The 19,063-nt window shown below is 44.7% G+C and overlaps 1 protein-coding gene across 1 annotated transcript in view; it reads right to left on the reverse strand.

Annotated features, from left to right (window-relative positions):
- Nucleotides 1-15,272, reverse strand: part of cbfa2t3 (CBFA2/RUNX1 partner transcriptional co-repressor 3) — a 49,674-nt gene extending 34,402 nt beyond the window's left edge. The window contains exon 1 of the mRNA XM_066653693.1: nucleotides 14,517-15,272. The gene's annotated coding sequence lies outside the window, so the exon portion shown is untranslated. The remainder of the gene's footprint in view (nucleotides 1-14,516) is intronic.
- Between the last annotated feature and the right edge of the window lie 3,791 nt (nucleotides 15,273-19,063).

The following is a 19,063-nucleotide window of genomic DNA, read 5'->3' on the forward strand; positions in this document are numbered from 1 at the left end:
CACGTGACTCCGCCCCCTATCTGCCACATGGAGGAGAACCTAAACACAGAGGCTGACCGAGCGACTCGAGCGTCTGTGGTTTGGACGTGCTGCGTTTTGACTTTAATTAAGACGACACTGAACTAAACGACGTCAAACGTAAACACTCAGAAAAAAACAGTTTCAGCCAAAGCACAATCACACACCAAATATAAACAGAGCTCAGAAAACGAGAGAGGAACACAAGCTCCCAGCGACATTAGAAACACTACCCCAGCTTTAACACTGGAGCATATTTACAGCACAGGCCTCGTCACTGAACTGTGAGGGTCACAAACACAACAACAAAATAATCGTTCATTAATCGTAATCGTGGTAAAATGTACAATTAACCGTGATATTGATTCGCGCTCATATCGCCCAGCACTCACACATCAAAAACACTCACATTCACATACACACAACACATGCGTTCGCATACACACCACATAAATCCATACAACACACACACACACACACCAGTATCATACACTAGGACACACACGAGTGTGCTACACACTCTAAAGTAAAGACAGTACACAAAGACGTATGAGGTGACGTGTTGTAACTGAATCAGCTCTGTGTTTTTAAAGAGAACTGACCTCTACTGTATAAAACGACCAAAAATATATTATGAAATCACCTTTGAGTTGTGTGTAAAGTAACGTCAGGACTCTACGCCCATCACACGCCCTGCGACTTTTTCTATAAATGTGTAGGAAGACAGTTTTTAACCTTTATGTCCTCAGGGAAATACAGGATTGTTTTGACAGCAGCCTTTAATGCTTCACACGTCTTGTGTAAAAACACGGCTACCCTTAAGACAGGCGTTTCCATGCTGAGTTTACTGAGTGTCTTTGCTTCTCTGTTCGCTCCTCTGAAAAGTCACAGCACACACACACACACATACACTGCCCTTTCACTTTTGCTGCTAGTCAGGTCCTAATTTGAGAAAATAAACTGTACCATACCAGTTTCATGTTACACACACACACACACACACACACACACACACACACACACACACAGCCCCCGTCTCTGTTGAAGTGCTTTGATGCTCAGGACAGACTTGCTGCCTTTTTCAGTAGAATATCTTGTGTTTTGTGTTTTTTTCTTTCTGTGTCGCCAGTGAATAAGAGCAGCACATGTGGCTGGGGAGTGTGTTCACGGTGCATGGCGCTTGTGTGTGTGAGTGTGTGTGTTTGTATGTCTTCAGGCCCAGTGTTCACTCACACACACACACACACACACACACACACACACACACACACACACACACACACACACAACACACAAACAAACACACATTCACACACCTGAGCATCAATAACTTGTCTCCCACATACACAGAGCCCAGCCACCTGAGGACCAACAGTACTGCACACACACACACACACACACACACACACACACACACAGAGAGAGAGAGAGAGAGAGAGAGAGAGAGAGAAAGAGAGAGAGAGAGAGAGAGAGAGAGAGAGAGAGAGAGAGAGAGATGTTTCTATTTCTTAGTAAAAGTGTGTAAGAATAAAACTGAACTGAATTAAATTAAACTGAGGGTCAGACACAAAGCACAAACAAAACAAGCAAATGTTAACAACGAAGCTCCACGACTCACACTCAGCCCCCGATGAAAAGCTGAAGACCCTGCTGTGGTCTAAAGAGAGGAAACTGTGCAGTTATCCACTGAACACAACAGAAACAAGGATCATGATCGTCCCACTTTTATACACAATTAAAAAAACATCTGATCATAGTTTAACGAAGTCAGTTACACCTCATATAAGAGCGGAGATGAAGTGACAGGCTCCACACTGTCAGATTTATATGAAAAACACAGTGTTCAGAAAGAGTTAGCTGTGAGAAATACGTTCCGCTATTGACAGTTAAACTCTGCTGTGTTTTGGCATAATCCTCAATACAGTAACATCCTGAATAGAGCTGAACCGAGAGCGCAGACGGACGACAAAAACGTCAGGGTTAAGAGGCAAAAACAGTGTCTTTTATGGCTTCGGCAGAGAGAAGAAAGAGAGAAAAGAATGAAAAGCCTCTTCAATGAGAGAGAGCTAGAGATAGAGAGAGAGAGAGAGAGTGAGAGAGAGTGTGGCCCATTTCCCCAGTATGGTTGTGTTATTGTCTCTCTCTCTCTTTCTCTGTCTCTAGTTCTCTCTCTCTCTCATTCTAGCTCTCTTTCTCATTCTAGCTCTCTCTCTCTCATTCTAGCTCTCTCTCTCTCTCATTCTAGCTCTCTCTCTCTCTCATTCTAGCTCTCTCTCTCTTTCTCTCTCTCTCATTCTAGCTCTCTCTCTCTCTCATTCTAGCTCTCTCTCTCTCTCTCTCATTCTAGCTCTCTCTCTCTCTCATTCTAGCTCTCTCTCTCTTTCTCTCTCTCTCATTCTAGCTCTCTCTCTCTCTCATTCTAGCTCTCTCTCTCTCTCTCATTCTAGCTCTCTCGCTCTCTCTCATTCTAGCTCCCTCTCTCTCTCATTCTAGCTCTCTCTCTCTCTCTCATTCTAGCTCTCTCTCTCTCTCATTCTAGCTCTCTCTCTCTCTCTCTCTCTCTCTTTCATTCTAGCTCTCTCTCTCTCTCTCTTTCATTCTAGCTCGCTCTCTCTCTCCCTCTCTCTCTCATTCTAGCTCTCTCTCTCTCTCTCTCTCATTCTAGCTCTCTCTCTCTCTCTCTCTTTCATTCTAGCTCTCTCTCTCTCTCTCTCTTTCTCTCTCTCTCTCTCTCTCTCTCTCTCTCTCCCCAGATGAGCAAGTTGCTCCAGGCTGCAACTAAACTTCCACTGGACCACAAAAATAACAAGTCCTCTCTCTCTCTCTCTCTCTCTGTCTCTTTCTCTGTCTCTAGCTCTCTCTCTCTCTCTCTCTCTCTCTCTCTCTCTCTCTCTCTCTTCTTTAAGTGCATGGAGTGCACGTTGAAGCGCACCTAAAGCAGCTCGATAATTAACCGATGGGTTGAAATGTTTAATGAGAAAACAATGGACAGTTCCACTCCTGAGAAAAGCCGTAATTTATTACAAGTTCAAACGCTGACCCCACCCTCAGTCGTTCCAGAATGATTCGTTATCTTAAGCAGGAGCTTTTGGCCCCGCTTTTCCCTCAACGCCCATATTACTTAAATTACGGGGGGAAAACGGAGCCAAAAATTAGCCGCAATTGGAATATGTTTACTCTCTGCACTTCCACAAACAAGCTCCCCAATCAAAACACCTGCAGCTTCACCCAACACCAATTAGCTCATCAAGCTTTTAATTACTCTGTTAATTGCATACAGGCAGCGCGAGGGGCGGCTGGGGAATTAGGCTCGGGAGGTCCTCAGAGGACCCGCCTTCAGAATCCTGACAAACAAAGAGGAGTGTGTGCCAAGCAAAACAACGCTCATTACACACACACACACACACACACACACACACACACCGCTCAGATCTGCCGCTAAGACAACTGGAAGAAAACACGAGCGACCACAGCATCCTCAACAGACGCCCACCATCTGTCACGGAGTCAGCTCGCCATGATGTCACTTCCTGTCACATGGGTCATTTAACATCGGGAATAAGCTCGTCCTCTTCGGCGCAGGAACAGTCCACCAACTCCTCGAAATGTCCATGTTTTTGCTCATTCAGAGAGGTGCTGATTGGGACCAGGGGTCAACCAGGGGTCACCCCCCCCCCCGACCAGTCAACTGATACACACCCTCCGAGTGAGAGTGTGTGTGATCTCGATGATAAAGATACAATCAAGCTGCATATTCAGAACCATTCAGAACCATTAAGATACATTACTATCCTCGGACGTCTGGTTCCTGTGAAAAGGTCTGGCTCATGTTTGTCTAGAACCGAGCATTTCACGTTAGAACCCCACAGAAAGGTAGAGGGTTTGTTGGAATATAATACAAATAGGTTTGGTGGAGTATAGCCTCTCTCTCTCTCCCCCCTCCCTCCCTGAGCTCAGAGGATTCTGTATCCAGGAAACAGCAGCAGTCTCACTTCCTGTGTGACAGGTGTGCAGCACAGGGCGACAGCTGCTCTTTCCCTGCACCATAATATATCCCTTCATCCTCTATCTCTCTCTCTCTCTATCTTCTCAGAGCTCTGTCTGTTCGCATCTCTCGTTCAGTCCCTCGTCTCAATTCGGTTCACTTCACTTCAGATCAACTCTAATCAGTTCCATTCAGTGCTGTGCACATTTGCTTGTGTTAAAATGAATTGGGTTCAGTTCAGTTTCTCTGTTCAGTTTTACTTCACTTCACTTCGCTTCATTTGACTGTGATTCAGTTCATTTTAAATGACGTTCTATTCAGTTCTGTTTGACACAGTGCGTCTATTAGAAAGGGAGGGTGTTCCTCAGCGTCTGTGGAGATCACTAACTGTTAAAGTTATAAAAAAGTAGTGTAACCACAATAACTCTCTCTCTCTCTCTCTCTTTCTCTCTCTCTCGCTTTTTCACTCTCTTTCTCTCCCCCCCTCTCTCTCCCTCTCTCTCTCTTTCTCTCTCCCTCCTTCTCTCTCTCTCTTTCACTCTCTCTCTCTCTCTCTCTCGCTTTCTCTCTCTCTCCCCCTCTCTCTCTTTCTCTCTCTCTCCTTCTCTCTCTCTCTTTCACTCTCTCTTCTCACTCTCCTTCTCTCTCTCTCTCTCCCTCTCGCTTTCTCTCCCTCTCTCTCTCTTTCTCTCTCCCTCCTTCTCTCTCTCTCTTTCACTCTCTCTCTCTCTCTCTCTCTCGCTTTCTCTCTCTCTCCCCCTCTCTCTCTTTCTCTCTCTCTCCTTCTCTCTCTCTCTCTCCTTCTCTCTTCTCACTCTCTTTCTCTCTCCTTCTCTCTCTCTCTCTTTCACTCTCTCTTCTCACTCTCCTTCTCTCTCTCTCCCTCTCGCTTTCTCACTCTCTTTCTCTCCCTCTCTCTCTCTTTCTCTCTCCCTCCTTCTCTCTCTCTCTCTTTCACTCTCTCTCTCTCTCTCTCTCTCACTTTCTCTCTCTCTCTCTCCCCCTCTCTCTCTTTCTCTCTCTCTCCTTCTCTCTCTCTCTCTCTCTCTCTGACCAGCTGCAGTCCAGTGTTGCTGGTGTTTGTTTTGGCTCTTGCGTCACTAAAGCTTGCTGATTTATGGAGCACAAAAGACTGAAACCTGCCCCATGTTCACACACACACACACACACACTCACACACACACACACACACACACACACACTAGGCTGTCCTTCTCACGGATGTTCTGCTCTTGAGCCACAGGGATCACTTGTCTCACAGGGTCCTTCTCACACACTCCCCGAGAGACCTCCAGTTCACAGCCTCACTTTAGCACCAAGCCCCCTTAAAAAAAACAGGTCCTCCTCAGTGTTTTTCCCAGCACAGTTTTACCTACAACCTTAATTCCCACCTACAATATTCATTTATTCACACTCACACACACACACCTGCACCACATCCCATCCCAGCTCCACACCTCTGACCTCAGAAAACCATTCAGCGCATCACAACACCTCGGATACCATCATAATTCAGTTTAACCCTGTAAACTCTGAGGAGCCGGGAGCTCCAGGTCTCCTTTCCTCACTCTTGTTGCAGTATAACTTTCATATTAGCATTTTAAATGAATTATAATCGATTGTAACGTTTCAGCGCTGATGCAGGATCATTGCCTTTAGCACAGCCCTTACTCTGTAATAAATAATGCATCTTAAAGGGTCCATATCCTGGAAAACTAAGCTGCAAAATCACTCCTCAGAGCATCCGATCAAAATGTGATTTTCCACTGCGCGGTGCCTACATCACTCCACTCTACTCGCTTTTGATTGGTTGGTTGTTATTCGCAGTTGTTGCCCAAAATGTAATAGGTGATGTCACAAAGCCCCGTCTCTAACGGAAACAGCAGGCTTTGGAAACCACAACGACGGCGGCGGTAACGTTAAGCGGTGTTTACTCATGGTGTATTGGCGTGTTGTTGTTGTTTGGGACTGAACACAGCTCCGTCATCAGTTCAGACAGATCAGTAGAGTTTGTTCCTTCCTTGTTGCAGCGTCCAGCTCTCGCTGGATTCTTTCGTCGGCCACCGATCCAAGGAGCGTTTGAACCTCTTCAAAAGACCACGGCGTCATTTTACGAGCTGCCGTCGTGAGTCGGATAAAAACAAACGTGATCTCTGCTGCAGCTGGAGATTTTACAGATGGAGAGTTGGTGCTGGTCGTCTGGTTTTAAAGGAACATTTAAGGTTAATAAGTGAATAATAATCCAGCGAAGGCCTTTTCCCTTCAGTACAGTGACTGTTTTCAGAGCAGGACCATGGGCAGCTCCCTAATTGAAGGCTAATTTGATTTAATAATAGGCCAATTAAAATGACCCGGTGTGTGGACAGTGGTGGTGTGGGGATAAAACGACAGGCCGGCCCTTAGTCACCCCCCCCCCGCGGTTTCTTCCCTCACTTGCTCGCTTAGTGAGATTTTTCTCACTTAACTCGTCTGCCCTTCCTGCCTCTCTGTCGTTTATGGATCGGTTGTTCATATGTCTTTGTTTTATCTCCTATCGTCTCTCTCTGGCTCCTGTAAACGTCTGGCCTGCTTTATTTCTCATGTGTCTTCTTTGTCCTCTCTATCTTTTTCTCTCTCTGTCACTCCCCCTCTTTTCTCTCTCTCTCTGAAAGACGGGGGTCGCCCCCTGAGCCTCCTCCATGTCTCTTTAATAGATATTTAAGAGAAAGAAAATACCCTCAGACGCTGCGCAGGAATGTTTTTTTGGTTGTCCGCCTGCAGTAAGGACACACTCGGGAAACTCGTCCTCGCTCCTGGAGGATTCTCACGTTAACGGAGAGTATTTCACACGCATTTTTAGGGCGGTACATACATTTCAGCGTGAAGAGACGGGGTGTGGAGCTCACGGTTGTTTTATGTTTTTTTTGTTATGTCATTTTAAAAAGTTGGTACTCAACGTGTACGAGAATATCACACCTACATTGAGATGATGTCAGCAGTTTTTTTTTACTGATTTTTAACAACACTCCAGAATTGACCATAACCCCATTGGCCACTGATATCATGATAAAAAATTCATACGGTCCCTTCCCTAATCCTAAACAGTGAGTTATCAGTGGAGAAGTTAGAAAAGAGGCTGTAGATTAGCGTGTGTGTGTGTGTGTGTGTGTAATGTCTGGGACGCAGCAGAGCTCAGCTCAAACCCATTTGAAGGATGACGGGATCGTACGCCACGCCACTTCTGTTTCCACCTGATAACGGCCTTTTAATTTGCACAAATGTGGAGGGAGAGAGAGAGGGGAGGGAGTGAGGAGAGAACGACTGATGGAGAAAGACAGAGAAAGGGAAGAGAAGAGAGAGACAACGAGAGAGAAAGAGGACAGAAGGAGAAAGTGGGGGTAGAGAGAGAGAAGAAAATAGCAAAAGCGAGGAAAAGAGAAGAATGAAAGAGAAGATAGAGAGAGGGAAAAAATGGGAAGAACGTGTAAGGAAGAGAAAATAAATGAGCACTGCTAGTCTTTTTGATAACTGACTAGCTGAGGGCGAGAGACAGGCAGAGAGAGAGAGAGAGAGAGAGAGAGAGAGAGAGAAGCTATTTTCTATCGGTGCACAACGTACTGATATGAACTTCTCAATCATTTGATTAAAAAAGAAGCAGGGATTTTTCCAGATGTTTCCACCGTACCTCAGCCATATTCTCTCTCTCTCTCTCTCTCTCTCTCTCTCTCTCTCTCTCTCTCTCTCTCTCGAATTCCCTTCATTGTAAAGAGACATGAGGTAAACAGGTGTCCGCAGACTATTGGACACGCCGTGAGAGCCTCTGACGGAGCATGGGAACAGATGAGGAGCTGATTTCAGTGTGAATGTGTGTAACTGTGTGACTAACAGAGAGCAGAAATGACCCTGAGGGAGTTTGTGTTGGAGAGAGAGAGAGAGAGAGAGAGAGAGAGAGAGAGAGAGAGAAAGAAAGAGAGAGAGAAGAGACAGAGAGAGATAGAGAAAGAAGAGAGAGAGAAAGAATAGAGAGAAAGAAGAGAGAGAGAGAGAGGGAGAAGAGACAGAGAAAGAAGAGAGAGAGAAAGGAGAGAGAGAGAGAGAGAGAGAGAGAGAAAGGAGAGAGAGAGAGAGAGAGAGAGAGAAAGGAGAGAGAGAGAGAGAGAGAGAGAGAGAGAGAGAGAGAGAGAGAAGAGAGAGAGAGAGAGAGAGAGAGAGAGAGAAAGAAGAGAGAGGGAAAGAGAGAGAGGAAGGCAGAAGAGAGAAATAGAGGGAGATAAGGAAAAGAATAGATGTGAGTGTGAGTGAAAGGGCAATAGAATGAGAGAAGAGAAATTAACACGGGTGAAGAAAAGGAGAGAGTGAGAGAGAGAGAAAGAGACTGGGAGTAAAAAGAGAAGAGATACAGATGAGAAGAGAAAGACAAAAAGACTAGAGATTATAGAGAAGAAAGAGATTATATTTATAAAGAATTTGACAGTGTTGTGTTTCTCTCTCTCTCTCTCTCCTCAGTGGATTGGTTTCTCATTACTCCAGATGTTTGGAAACCGTTTGCTCGCCCTCTCCCCTCCCCACTCTCGCCCCAGAGGAGACGCTGTGTCACTCTAATGTCAAACACATGTGCAGCCGCAGCAGCAGCAGCAGCCGTGCAGCCGGAGCATTTTTCCCACTCGTTCACTGTTTATTCGAATAAACATGGGCGAAACCATGGCGATCGCCCGCCTGTGCCCACCTCTCCGGCCCTCGCTGGACACTTACAGCTCACAGACTGGACACTGGGCTGAGACCAGCTGAGACGGTGGGGGAGTCCGAGCCAATGGCGACAACAAGCGACGGCTAATAACTGGAGAGGAAACAGTTTAATTAATAAATAAAACTATTTCGACTTTACAGCCTCTATACGTCAAAACACATGGACTCAAGTGTGCAGTGCGTGTGTGTGTAACATACGAGGGGTGTTATTATCCCTGATTTTAAAGTATATTTACTGGTACGTGTCTTTTTAAACACTTTGAGATCATATTTGTTGGAATGAGTTGGAATGCTGTGCTCAAGAGGAATGAAAGAGTGTGCTGCGTCTTGCAAACCTTTGGGGTCTTTATACGCCTCTAGCCCACATTGGGAATGGAGCATGGTGACCTCAGGCTCATGTGCAGCTTCTCCCTTTCCACTGGACCGTGCTCTTTTACGGAGATAAACATTAAAGTAGCAGAGAGCACTACAAACTTCTGTGTATGACATGATGATATGTTCTCTACCTACTGAATATAGGTGTTTTCTTACAGTCGGAACATATGTACACGTACACACACACACACACACACACACACACACACACTCAGGTGAAATGACCGACAGTGAAATGAGCTTAATCCTCACCTACATGTAATCATATCCATAACCAAAGCCCTCACTGCTCCAGCCAGCCAATCAGCGAAAAGACGATTCAATGTTAACTGACCGTACCTCCTTCTCCCATCTGTCTGTCCTTTCCCTACTCTCTCTCTCTCACTCTCTCTCTCTCCCTCCTCTCTCTCTTCTCTCTCTCCCCCTCTCTCTCTCTCTCTTTTCTCTCCCCCCCCCTCTCTCTCTCTCTCTTTTCTCTCCCCCCCCCCCTCTCTCTCTCTCTCTCCCTCTCTCTCTCTCTCTTCTCTCTCTCTCTCTCTCTCGTGACCCACTGTACATTTATGTCTTACTCAGCTGTTCACTTCTTTTTCTCTCTCCACATGTCCAGGGCTTTCTTTTGTGTTTAAGGTTTCGCCAAGGAATAAAAAGAAAAAAAAAATAAAGAAAATGGAGCTAGTAATTCTCGCTGTCGGAGCTTGGTTTGCTCACACTGGGAAACATAACGGGCAGTGGAGCGCTCGCGCTGTTCGGCTAATGCAGAAATAATCAGAGACACACTAGACCCCCCCGGAGCTCCTCTTTAGACACTGACAAATAAATAGAGAGAGTGAGAGCGAGAGTCTATCGCTGGCCAGAGCTCGCTCTCTCTCTGTGTGTGTGTGTGATGTTCCTGCTCTAGATCGGTATGGAATATTAGTAAATATAGTCTATGACAGTATACTGTCGCTGTCCAATCAAAAACATGCATCTGCATTTCCTGTGAATTTTTAGTTTACTGCATCATATGAAAACATCAGCTGTCGTCCACATCCTGTGAAAATGTCATGGACCAATAGAAATGCTCCAAAATGAATGGGAATAGAATCTTTTTACATTGACTTCCATTGAACTTTAAGAAGGTTTGGAGAACGTGTTTCTGACTACGGACAGCGATGATATACTACACTGTTATTACAGACATATTCATATGTTTCAAACACAGAAGAGGTAATTTAATAGATACGTGTCCTGATACTGTATAAAAAAACAAGTGCATGTGTGTGTGTGGTGTGTGTGTTGGCTGTGGCTCAGAGCTTGTGGAATTACACAATAGCATTAGTGCATTAGGAATTAGGTCCAGTGCATAATCTGACGGCTGCCCACAGGTTCACATTCCAGGACAGCGACAGCCTCTCCATTACTGTCCAGAGAAAGGACGCAGGTGAGTTACACGCCGTGGCCTCAGGGCGAAGCCAAAATTCAGCAAAACCCCGTGGCTATTGACTTTAAACAGCCACAAACTTCTAAAGTGTTCAGTCTCAACCTGTTTTTGAAGAGACATTTATTCTTCCATAATATGGTTTTTGATTTTGAAATAATGGCCATGAATATAGTTCACATCTCAGAGGACTTTTATTGTTACTCTAATGGAAAAAAAATCAATGATAAGTGTTTCCACGTCGACGAGAATTGCATTTTGAATGTGTACGCACGCTTACGCGAAAACTAGTCTGGATCAGGCAGTAAAGACAACATGCGCCTCTTTTACACTGTGATAGGAAACAAAGTAGCGGACACTGTTTGATCATCTGTCGGCTAAAGAAGGGGTTAATATGAAACGCAGCATTGTGTAACAATATAACAGCGCTCTATTTGTCCACATCGTCCAGCTCTAATGTGGGGTGAGACTGAAGCTGCTAGACCTGATAGTCCAGGTGTCTGAGCATTCTGTTGACCACCTGACCACTGCCCCCCCCCTCTCTCGCTCTCTCTCTCTCTCTCCCCTTCCCCGCTCTGCCGCTCGCACCCATCTCCCCGCCCACCGCCATCTGTCTTCTCGTTAATTATGAGACGACAAACTCCACCTGCACCAGCCGCACTCAAATTACAGTAATTACCAGCACCACCACCGCCACGGCCTTTACACACTCCAGGTCAGGACCGTCCCAAACCCCCGCTCGCTCTCAGCGGGGCATCGGACCCCAGAGTGTCCGTCGTCCTTCTGCCTGGACCAGCTCTCCAGCCATACACCAGCCTCCAGCTGTCGGAAGACAACCTTCACCTTTGAGGAATCAACCCTCACGAGCAACACTTAGAACGACAGCGTCAGGGAGTGGTTTTATGGAACGTGTTTAACACTCGTCGCTGATTCAACTAAGTGCAGGAATAGTTTGGAAATTGTGGACTGGACTGACTGGGTTCTGAGCGTCCAACATGCGATGGCTGTGTTTGTTTGTAGAAGAGGAGGTATTTAATAATAACCGAGAGGGAAAGACTTGTGCTTTTTCCATTTCCTGACATCAAAACCAAGCCGCGAGCAACGAATTACACGTGTATTCCATTTCATATCTCATCACACATGCTACCTTAGTTATATTACAAGAGATATGGTTGGAGACAGGTGTAAAATAATTGTATTAATTTGGTCCTGTTCAAACACACACTTTTAATACCACTGTCGGGACGTTGAGGAGCTCAGCCCATTTAATCGAGCCCAGAATACACTGATTCTAAATGCTATGGAGCTGAGAACATGGTGTATATGTTCATGTTGATTCCACGGCATTATTAACGATCACACTCCAATAACGAAGAGACAGCAGTAAGTCTGTGGGGTAAATATGAATTTTTGAATAAACTAATAAAATCTAATCAAATAGCAATAACAATAACGCTCTGGATGTATTTCACGTGGCAGCAATGGCCTGCAGTTGAATGTATCTGCGCTGAAGTTCCTAATCAGGTTAAAAATGACACACGGCCTATCATTATCACAGTTCACAGAAGTGTTTTCCTGTCGATGGTATCTGAGATCAGTTCCGCTCCTCTCATGCTAACATACTTAGCATATGTCTGTTCTCCGCGAACCGTGGGTGGGGTTAATAGAGTACAGAAAACATCAATCTGGACACAGGGTCAGAAGAAAAAGATGGATGTCGCCGTGTGGTCTGCAAAACCCATGAAACCGAATCTCTACATCAACCTTTCTCTGCCAATGAAAGGAAGGCTCCTCGGGTCCATTCGTCTCGGCGCTGTGTACTTAACTGAGACGTCCATATAAATCTGGCATCGGTGGCAGGAAGACAAATGGAATAAACACTCCGATAGAGTAATCAATGGCCTTCCATCAAAGGAGCTGCTCAGAGATGGAGTGGTGGGGGGGTGAGGGGGGGCTGTAAAAGCTATACAGACTCTGTGTGAGGTCAGGGGGGGGGGGGGTGATTATCTGTTTTAATGACGTACTCTGGTATTGTATGGAACACGTATAGAGTGTGTAATGTACTGTAGGCTAAACACCTGGTATATAAGGACAAGTTTTGTATGATGTAATTAATGCTTAATATATTGTGTTGTAACTATGTAATATATGAATGCTAAAGGTCTATGTACAGTTTTAAAGGAAACGTATGTGTTGTAGTTAAATATATGTGGTGTAAGTGTTTTAAAACTGACCAGAACAGGTCAGTTGAGCTCATAACACATACCGAGGTAGTTCAACGGACCGAATGTGTTCCACTGGGTCAATGACCAGCGAAAGGTGCCCTTCTGTCTTTTTTCATCTTCAAATGCATTTCTTCCCACGTATCCACTGCTTTATCTTTCATTTACCGTAAAGTACTTTGCAAACCTGCTTTGAAAGAGTAATATTACTATTATCATGAGTCTCATAATGTGTTGGGGATAGAGCTGATTGTTTTTCATTGGTATTACCACATAATAAAGCCTTTTAATTATCAAAAGTACGATGAACGAGTGATTGCTACATGGAGGTATTATATTAAAGAGAAAATACACATTCTACAACACTGTAATTTCATTTTCAAGTCAGTGATACTGAAAAAAACACGATATTTTCATAACCACAATGACACGGAAACCCGTGTTTTTGTACCACGACAATCCAAAGAAAACCGCAGTGACAGTGCCCACTGTAAAAGCTCCCATCGTCCCACCCCTGGTGTGTGGCGAGGTTTAGAGCTGCTCTGAGGCCTCACCGCGGTTTCACCTTTAGACGCCCCAACTATTAAGCGGAATACTGTTCAGCGCTTGAATAATTCAGAGCATCTTTACCAGGGTCCATCAAAAAGTAAAGTGGTGGTCTGAGATGAAAACGCCCCGCATTATGGCTGCATTTGTGGAAGTGTATCAATCCGGTGGCAGAAGTGAGAAATGAAGCTGTGGTTGCTGCGGTTTACCGGACAGTGGGAGCGCTCTTATGTCTCCATTATGGCTCGGGTGCAATTAACAGCTACAGTGGCAGAGCTCATTTAACATCACATCCAGATACCTGCGCTTCCGCTCGACGGGGGTCCAGGCTCGGCACGGAACGAGGCTTGGGAATGATGAGAATAACGGTGGTATTAATAATACGCTTTATTTATAGAGCACCTGTCATACGTTAAAGTGTTTTTCAACACAAAGGCAAGGGGCATATTAATATTCCAATGAATACGTCCTAGTTCTGAGCGCCCTATATTTATAAATATTACTGGTTTTGTGATTTAAGATATTTGATTATTTTTAAATCATTAATCATTGGTTCATGGTGTTCATAGTTTCTGCTTTAAATCGGTTCCTATTTAGAGTTCAGCCATGTTTTATATTTGACTTAGATCAATACAAAATGATTCTTCACTGCATCCATTCATTTCTATAGACATGGCTTTGGCTGCCTATATTTTCCCTATGACTCTACCCTTACTCTTTTTGAGTTAAGAGCTGAAACCAGTGTTTTAACGCATGTCCCACACCCTCACAAAACTCTACTGAACCTAACCTGAATGTGATCAACGTCTTTGCCTTCTTTGTTATTTACCAAATCTAAACTTCCAGTGAGCTTTTAACGTGAACACAATTCCAAAATTTACCAACGATTAATACACTTTAATGCCTTCAAATCCCAGACTGAGCTGTCAACGTAAAATCTCAGACAGTTGAACGTTTTAAAACTGAAGTTTCCTGGTCCCGAAATGAAGATGTCCAAAGAGTTCCATAAAGTCCACACTTCCGTCTCCTTCAGCCGCCCTGCTGCCAGTTCATAACCTCCTCAGAAACACCCTGTTTACACACATTTCTACAGTTTCTCAACCACACAGAAGCGTCCAAGTCTCTGAATGTTGACTCCCACCGACCAAACAAGGGCTAAAACGAAAGCAGCGGTAACTGTAGCTGAACCAACGGGCTTCAAATCTAAATCTAAAAAAGTGTCACTTACTTGGTGAAGGTCGAGGTCAGACTGAGGGTAACTGCAGCAAGAAAGATATTCCAACACCAACCCGAAACCGAGCGAGCGAGTCGGTCACTTCTCTCTGGGACACAACACAAGCTCCCCACGGCTGAAACTAACCATCTATCTGTCCGTTCGGTGTGATTTTCTTCGGTAAAATCACTGAGGGAAAGAAAGAAGAGCAGAGTTTTGGGCTGTGGAAGCTAAGTCAGATGCAGCTTAGCTTCTTCTGAACGCCTTTGGATTCCAAAAAATAAAAATAAAAAATAATGATAGTAAAATAATAGCCCTTATAAACCAGGCAAACGTTGAGGTAAAATTCAGTCTTCACAGCTCCAGGAAACTCATTTTTATAAAGTTTACCTGTTAAAGTCTTTGGTATTATGTTCCCTTCTTTAAAAAAAAAGAGAGAAAACACGCTGCTTCTTCCCTCAGAAAACTTTGCGGGGGAAAAAACCGCCCAAACCGTGAAGGCGGAGGGCGCGCGCAGACTGAAGTGTGTTCAATTCGCCTCCTGGGGTTATTTCTGGCTGCTTTTAGATCCCATAGATCCCTGCTCTGCTTCAGGTGCGGTTCCCACACGGGGGATATCTGCAGTACCAAGTGCCGTAGTCCTCCGAAAAAGCCCCCAGTTTCCTCTCACGCAACAACAACAACAACAACAAGCACAAAAGCCCCCGGTTCAAAGCCCGCCGTATATTCCCAACTCCATCGCGTGCAATCCGTGGAGCTCGTGCCATCATCTCCTCCTCTTTGAGTCTTGATTCTCTTTCTCGGCGCGCGCGCGCGCGTGTGTGTGTGTGTGTGTGTGTGTGGTGGAGGAGTGTCTTTTCTCTCTCTCTGTTCTTTATTGTTGTTGATGATGTTGCTGCTGTTGTTGTCGTAGAGCTGTGAGGTGAGGGCTGAGGGAGAGCTTCTCTTCTCCTTTCTGCAGCTCAGTTCAGCTCAGTCTGCGTTTAATACACCATCTGGAGAGAGGAGGATGTGCTCTCTTCTCTCTCCGTCTCTCTCTCTCTCTCTCTCTCTCTCTCTCTGTTGACAGCAGCAGGCTCTGCCTCCCCTTGCTGCTCGACACTGCTGTGGCGTTTACAACTGGCTACAGCACCAAAATAATCTCTTAAATATATATATATATATATTAAATATCTCTATATTATAATATCTAATACAGTTTTATAAAAATTAAAATTGTGTTTTACTGCATTGAAATCTAAATAAAACATACAACCCCCATTTTAAAAAATATAAACATATTAAAGGGGTACAACTGTAATACCTGGTAGTTTTACTACAAGCAGTCGTTTTAAATCATTTTATAAATACACAAGTACGGCTTAAAGAGGTGGTGTGGATTGTAATGAGTTTAATGACGTATTAAAAGTGATATAAAAATATTCATATTCAGAAATAAGCCTCGCTTTCCTCCGCTGTATTAGCTTTTACTGCCAGCTCTAACTCTGGGCTGTAATTACACTGCGCTGCCGCGGCGCGCCGCTGGGGGCCGCTGTTTCCTCGCTTCTGCACCACAGCCACAAGCTGCCAGCTGGTGCCCAATGCCAAGATGCCAGGTCGAGGGCACTCACATCAAACATAGGGTGTGATGGATTTTGGGCCAACAGGCTGGGGTTATTTTCCTCATGTGCATTTTTTCAAAACAGTAATTAGTAAGCGTTAAAATAAATAAATAAATAAATAAATAAATAAATAAATAAATAAATAAAGTAACCTGGTTAAGTGAGAACTCTTATTTGCAAACGTCAAACTGCTCAGCGTTTCTGCTCAAGTTAAGTGCATTAGTCATGAGTTTGTCCCCCGTTTACAGCAGCAGGAGTCTATACTCTTCCGCGACGGCTTTACATTAGATGTGGGAACATTGCTGTGAGGATTGGATTGCATTCAGCAGTCACAGGAGCATTTATATCAGATCAGGTTCTCTGTATTGTCATTTCTCAAGCTATTTCTAATAAAATGGCCATTGGTGCAACAACATGGAACAAGTGCAGAGTTGGCAATAAATACACAAAAGCAGAAACACACATGATGATAATTAGCAACTACACGACGATATATAAGTCATTACTGATGTTAGACAACTGTCTTTTGACCTTTGGCCCCTTCTGACTGTAGCATTCCATTCAAATTCAATGGGAAAGGTTGAAACTGATCCTAGATCAGCATTCCTAAAAGACGTAGGATCACAAAAAGCCACTCTTCTCTTTCCCCAGGTACTGGATAGAGCTTCATCACACCAGAGCCCGATGCTGTATACCCCTCTAGCTGACACTTGGCATTGGGCATGGTGTGGATGCTCTAGAGCGCCCCTTTTTTTACTCGGATTCTGCGACTGATTCTTTCTGACAGGCTCTTTTTAAACAGTAGAGGGCATTTGCTCCTGGACCCGCTCCCTTTTGAAGGGAAATGAATATGGATAAGAGAAGTGGCATTTCTACACACACACACACAGACATTGATCCGTATTTGAATATGAATACACTGAGGTGTTTCCCCCGCCTGTTTGGGTTACTGTAGAATATACCTCCCCTTTGCAAAGAAAGCTACAGTAAATGCAGCTGTGAAGACAAAAAAACACAATGACTGACCTTTCTCCTCTTCCTCGCTTCGTTTTCTTCAGTTAACTCTCTCCATTTTGACTGTTTAACCATCAGCGCACCTGCAGTGTGTTTGTGATGCCATCTCCGCAGGTGAAGGGCTGGGAAACATACATATGCCTCCATTTACTCTCTCTCTCTCTCTCTCTCTCTCTCTCTCTCTCTCTCTCTCTCTCTCTCTCTCTCTCTCTTTCTGTTTCTCTCGTCACTAGTTCAGTTCAGAAAACATTGCCAAAACACAATAACATCAGCCACAACAACAATAATCATCATGAGCTCGCAGTTAGCTTTTCTCTCGCTTCTCTCTCTTTTTACCTTGTGTCCTTCACTCCTTTTTTTCCTATAATATTTTCTACATCTTCTCTTTATCTCTCTCTCTCTCTCTCTCTCTCTCTCTCTCTCTCTCTCTTTCTCTCTGTTTCTCTATCTCTTTCTCTCTCTCTTTCTCTCTCTTGCTTCTCTCTCTTTCTACCTTGTGTCCTTCACTCCTTTTTTCCTTTATATTCTCTACATCTTCTCTTTATCTCTCTATCTTTCCTCTTCTTCTCTCTTTCTCTCTTTTCTCTTTGTTTCTCTGTTTCTCTCTCTCTCTCTGTTTCTCTCTCTCTTTCTGTTTCTCTCTCTCTCTCTTTGTCTCTTCTCTCTCTCTCTCTCTCTCTCTCTCTTCTCTTTGTCTCATGCAAAGAGTGGTTACTTCAAATAAATATAATGTATATAAGCTTTAAATCATTATCCCCTTCGTCTCACTGTAGAGTCCACAGCGGCGTGGACTGTGTGTGTGTGTGTGAGATTGTGTGTGTGTGTGTGTGTGTGATTGTGTGTGTGTGTGTGTGTGTGTGTGTGTGTGTGTGTGTGTGTGTGTGTGATGGGTAACTAGAGCTGGCCTAATTGCCCAGTGCCTCTAAAGGAATGAGGAGAAGTTGTTATTTGTGTGTCATTCATGTGGAATACCACAGCAGTCACCGAGTGGATGGAGAGGTAATTATATGATATTAATTTGTGACGGAGTGTTATACATTGTTTTCTTTTTACAGTAAAACTCACTCAGTCACGTTAACTGGAGCCCGACTGTGTTTCCTTCATCCATCGTGAGACATACAGCCGTGAGACTATGACCCTGTTCATTACCATAAACCCCATGTCCAAATGTTTATAGACACCCTTTACTCACCCTTTACAAGGTGCGTCCTTTGAGGACACAGATTTTCACACTCACAGCTCGCTACTGCTCCACCTCACTCCAGAACTGATGCCGTACACATCAAATCCCAACAGCTAGTGTAAACCAAAGACTGGAAACACTTTTTAAAAAATGTTTACACACAGAACGCCTTAAAAATAAGAGTAGTGTTGGAAGAGGGTCATCTAAGAGGAACATAATCTGACTGAGGGTGGTTCAGCCGTGTCAGAGGACAATGAAAGTGTCATAGGACCTCAGTGAGAAGTCATGTGACCTGCTGAAGGGGCAGCGAGTTCTCCCTGTGTCTGCGTGGGTTTCCTCCGGGTGACTGTCTGTGAGGAGTGTGGTGTGTTCTCTCTGTGTCTGCGTGGGTTTCCTCCGGGTGACTGTCTGTGAGGAGTGTGGTGTGTTCTCTCTGTGTCTGCGTGGGTTTCCTCCGGGTGACTGTCTGTGAGGAGTGTGGTGTGTTCTCCCCTTTGTCTGCGTGGGTTTCCTCCGGGTGACTGTCTGTGAGGAGTGTGGTGTGTTCTCTCTGTGTCTGCGTGGGTTTCCTCCGGGGTGACTGTCTGTGAGGAGTGTGGTGTGTTCTCCCTTTGTCTGCGTGGGTTTCCCTCCGGGTGACTGTCTGTGAGGAGTGTGGTGTGTTCTCTCTGTGTCTGTGTGGGTTTCCTCCAGGTGACTGTCTGTGAGGAGTGTGGTGTGTTCTCTCTGTGTCTGTGTGGGTTTCCTAATCTGATAGAGTGTGT

Source organism: Hoplias malabaricus, chromosome X2 (genome assembly GCF_029633855.1).
Source record: "Hoplias malabaricus isolate fHopMal1 chromosome X2, fHopMal1.hap1, whole genome shotgun sequence".
NCBI lineage: Eukaryota > Metazoa > Chordata > Actinopteri > Characiformes > Erythrinidae > Hoplias > Hoplias malabaricus.